This window comes from Portunus trituberculatus, chromosome 24, assembly GCF_017591435.1.
Source record: "Portunus trituberculatus isolate SZX2019 chromosome 24, ASM1759143v1, whole genome shotgun sequence".
NCBI lineage: Eukaryota > Metazoa > Arthropoda > Malacostraca > Decapoda > Portunidae > Portunus > Portunus trituberculatus.
This window is the reverse complement of record NC_059278.1, coordinates 18,996,989-19,001,988: the sequence shown is the minus strand read 5'-3', so window position 1 is coordinate 19,001,988 and position 5,000 is coordinate 18,996,989. Positions and strand designations below refer to the sequence as shown.

The window sequence follows — 5,000 nt, the reverse complement described above, 5'->3', positions numbered from 1 at the left end:
TTTCTTCTTGTTCTTCGTCTATTTTCTTCTTGTTCAATTTCTTTTCTTCTTCATTTTTCTTCATCTTTTTTAAGTAATTTTCTTTTCCGTCTTATTCATCTTTTTTTCTTGTTCTTCGTATTTTTTTTTATTTTCTTTTCCTATTTGTTTGTCTTTTCCTTCTTGTTCATCTTTCTTTTTTTCTTTTCTTCTTGTTCTTTTCCTTATCTATTTTCTATTGTTCACCTTCCTCTTATTCACTTTCTTCGCTTTTTTCCTTTTTCTTGTTTCTTTTCCTTTTTTCGTCTATATTCCTTACAAAACTTTTTTTTTCTCTTATTTCTTTTTTATATCTATTTTCTATTGTTCACCTTCCTCTTATTCATTTCGCTTTTTTTCTTTTTCTCATTCCCTTTCCTTTTTTTCCATCTATTTTCCTTACAAACCCAATATTTAAATCCTGATTCTTGCGTTTCTCATTTCTCGTGGAGGCAAGAAAAGAGATTCCGAACTTTCTGTCTCTCTAAGTCGTAAGTGGCTGATCCTGCAGGACATGTTAATCATCCTACGAGTCATGGTGGACGTTGTGATAGGATTGTTAAGGATTGCGTCAGTCTCATCTTGCAGGACGCCCACTCGGGGAGACAGGGGTCGCCTTGTGGTGTCTCTCTCTCCTACTTGGCGTTGCTATCACTTTGTTGTCAGTTCTTATCTCTTAATTGCCTTTATAGTCTCCTTCATTAATTTCCTGAAGGAGGCGAGGGGTTATTAACGACGGCTAATGAAAATATCTCGTGTCATATCTTCTTTTTTCATCGTTGTGGCTTTCCTCATCTCGTTTTCTTTGTCTCTACCGCCATTTTAACTCCAGTATCATGGCACGTTTTTTTTTATATTAATCTATTTACTATTTGGTGATTTTATACAGCTTCAGAAACTAGCATGTGGATTTAGATAGTGAAGACTCGGGCCATTAGTCTTCAGACCTTCCTAATGTCAATATAATCGTTCAATCATACCCAAAACTCAAGGTGAAAATGCGTCCCAGTACTGAAGGAGTTAATCTGCTAACTATTTGGTGATTTTATAGAGCTTCAGAAACTTACGTGGGGATTAAAATAGTGAAAAGACTGGCCATTAATCTTCAGACCTTCATAGACCCTTCCTAATGTAAATAAAATCGCCCAATCACACCCAAACACTCAAGGTGAAAATGCGTCCCAATACTGGAAGAGGTTAATATTTCGTGATTGAGAAGGCAGTGATATATTTGCAAGGGAGTCCTTTTAAAAGTGAGGCGTTGTTTTTGTCTGCGTTAAGGAGGTTGGCGGTGTGTATGAGAGAGAGAGAGAGAGAGAGAGAGAGAGAGAGAGAGAGAGAGAGAGATTCATGGTACTTATTCTTTTCTCTTTCTTTCTCTTCCCTCTTTCTCCCCTTTCTCTTCCCCCTCCCTTCCTCTTTGTCTTCCCCTTTCTCTTTCTCCTCCCCTCCCCTTCCCCTTCCCTTCCCCTTCCTCTCCTATTTCTCTTCCTTCTTTTTCCCCTTCCTCTTCCCCTTCCCCTCACCGTTCCCCCTTCCCCTTTCTTCTCTCCCCATGCATGTCATTCGATAGTTTGATGACCTCTCACCCTCCTCTCCCCTCTTCTTCCCTTTACCTCTTCCCTCCCCATCACCACTTCCCTCCCCTCACTCCTTCCCCTTGTCGTGTTATTAGTGAATGCAATGGTTGATCCACACACACACACACACACACACACACACACACACACACACACACACACACACACACACACACACACACACACACACACACACACACACACACACAGTTCATTCCTTCACACATGCACCTTTTTCCTCCTCCTCGTCCTCCTCCTCCTCATCCTCCTCCTCCTCCTCCTCCTCCTCTTCCTCCTCCTCCTCCTCTGTAACCAATCAATGAGCGTGGTTGATGCGTGGGTTACAATATTCTTGCCTTCATTCCTCCTCCTCCTCCTCCTCCTCCTCATTTCTTCTTCTTCTTCTTCTTCTTCTTCTTCTTCTTCTTCTTCTTCTTCTTCTTCTTCTTCTTCTTCTTCCTCATCTTTCATATTCATTACCATTTTCTCTCTCTCTCTCTCTCTCTCTCTCTCTCTCTCTCTCTCTCTCTCTCTCTCTCACATTTTCCTTGTTCCTTCATTCACTCTATCAGAAGGGAAGGAAGAAATGAAGAGAAACTAAAGAAAAAGGAATAGGAAGGAAAGATGGATAGAATAGGAGGAAAGAAAGGAAGGAAGAAAGGAAGGAAGGAAGGAAGGAAGGAAGACCCATAGACCCTTCCAGTTATACTAAATAATCATGGTAAAAATGCGTCTGAGTACTGAAAGGTTAAATATTACTTTCAGATCCCCTTCTTAACCCACGTCTCTCTAAATCTCGTATTCTCAATCACTTTTGAATTTCATCTCCACTATTTCAGAAGGCTTTAGTTAAATTTACACTAGTTTTTTTAAGGTGTTTTTATGGTTCTAGAGGCAGAGGGACAAGATTTCTGCATTCTTAACACGATAAACACTCTTGAAAACCCCGCTAATCATCTCTGTGGCCTGGGAAAATAGTCGTGGTGAGAGCAATGCGTTAGGTTAGTGAAAAGCAGGTTTGTTTGCAGGTGTGGGAGTGTTGCATGGTGTTGGGGAGCAGTAGTGAGAGGTGATACGGTGTTGACAGGTGTGTTGTGCAGGTGTGTAGGGGAATTAGGGTGTGTGAGAAAGTGTGAGGTGGAACACACACACACACACACACACACACACACACACACACACACACACACACACACACACACGTCTAAATGTTTGGCCTTTTCTAAACGTACCCAGTGAACTTACCCTTCCCCTCCCCTTCCTCCCCTCACCTCCCTCACCTCCCCTCACCTCTTCCCTTACCTCCCCTTACCTCCCCTTCCCTCCCCTCCCTGAATCCTATCTCACCCTGGCTGGTCTCTTGTGTTCCTTCGTGACTTCGTGCATAGAGAGAGAGAGAGAGAGAGAGAGAGAGAGAGAGAGAGAGAGAGAGAGAGAGAGAGAGAGAGAGAGAGAGAGAGAGACGAAAATATACGCAATAAACAAGATGGAGGATAACAAAACTAGCATATTACGAATGAATATATTAAATAATTATCATTTTGAAGAGAAGAAAGTAATAGGAGGAGGAGGAGGAGGAGGAGGAGGAGGAGGAGGAGGAGGAGGAGGAGAAGAAGAAGAAGAAGAAGAAAATGAGAATAGTAATAATGATAAGAATAAGAAGAAAAGAAGAAGAAGAAGAAGAAAATGAGAATAGTAATAATGATAAGAAGAAGAAGAAGAAGAAGAAATAAAAGAAATCAGAAAAGAAGAAGAAGAAGAAGAAGAAGAAAATGAAATAAGAAAAGAAGAAAAAGGAGGAGAAGAAGAAGAAGAAGAAGAAGAAGAAGAAGAAGAAGAAGAAGAAAAAAAAGAAAATGAAGGAGAAGAACAAGAACAACAACAACAGCGATTCAACTTAAGGAAGATAACTGCAGATGTGTTTGGGCATGTTTTGATTAGAACAGTGAAGAGGGGAGAGTGATACGAGACTGAAAGCGCATCTGGCGGTGTTACTGAGGTCTTGGTGTGGGTGTGTGAGGGACGGGAGGCGCACGGAAGGGAGGGGGCAGCGGCTGTGTTGTTGGCAAGGCGATGGGTGACTGGGGGTGACTTAACAGGGAATAGTGGAGGACTGGGCGAGTTGTGGGGGGATTTCCTGGTATTTCCTGTGGAGTGGGAGGAATGGTGGAGTCTCTGGGGGGTGAGTGGTGCCTTGGGATGTGGAGTCGCCAGCGCGTGGAGAGGTGAAAGCTGCAGTTTTAACCCCTTCAGTACTGAGACGCATTTTTACCTTGAGTTTTGAGTGTGATTAGACGAGTTTATTTACACTAACAAGGGTCTATGGAAGTCAGAAAGTTAATGGGCCAGAGTCTTTAATATTCTAAGCCCCACATAAGTTTCTGAAGCTGTATAAAATCACCAAATAGTAACCAGAATTATGAAAACGTGGCAGGATACTGGCAATATTAAGAAAGGACTATGGAGATAAAAGATTAATAGCCACAGTCTTCACTATTTTAACCCCCACATAAGTTTCTGAAGCTGTATAAAATCACCAAGTAGTAAGCAGGATTAGTATGGAAGCGCGGCATGGTACTGGAGAAGCTAAGGATTGTGTCTTGCATTTTGCGTTGCTTGGGTCTTGATGTTGGTGAGTCTGAGATTACACTCGATAACCAGACAGTCGCGGGTTTCAAGGCCTTTGGTGTCTGTTTGGGAAGGAATATTGGATACGAGGAGGAGGAGGAGGAGGAGGAGGAGGAGGAGGAGGTGGTGATGGTGGTGGTGATAAGGAGCGAATGTACATAGAAAAAGAGAGATAAACTGTACGAAAAAAAAGGAGGAGGAGGAGATGGTGGAGATGGAGATAAGAAGTGAATGTGTATAGAAAAAGAAATATTAAGTATAAGAGGAAAAAAAGAGGAGAAGGAGGAAGAGGAGAGGGAGAAGAAGAAGAAAAAGAAAAGGAGGAGGAGGAGGAGGTGATAAGGAGCGAATGTATATGCAAAAAAGAAAGATCAACTGTACGAGAAAAAGAAGAGGAGGAGGAGGAGGAGGAGGAGGAAGCGAGTGTAAGTAAAAAAAAAAAATAAATAAGAGAGATAACAGGTTCTGAAATAAAAAAAAGGAAGGAAAAATAAGAAAAAAACATGAATGCGTAAAAAACACCAAAAAAAAAGAACAAGAAAACATGAAATCAATCCAAGAAGAAGCAAGGGAATAAATAAGAAGAGACAGGGAGAAGATGGAAGAAGAAGAAGAAGAAGATGATAATGAAGAACGGTGAATGAAAATGACGTAGGATGTTGATGGAGGATGGAAATGAAGGTGAAGGAGGAAGAGAAGGTGAAGGATAAATGGAGGAGGAGGAGGAGGAGGAGGTGAAGAACAGAAAAAGGTAGATGGAAGTAAAGGAGGTGG

General features: G+C 41.7%; 1 protein-coding gene across 5 annotated transcripts in view; it reads left to right on the top strand.

Moving 5' to 3' along the window:
* Nucleotides 1-5,000, top strand: part of LOC123508402 (bone morphogenetic protein receptor type-2-like) — a 66,555-nt gene that overhangs the window by 32,279 nt on the left and 29,276 nt on the right. The window lies entirely within an intron of this gene.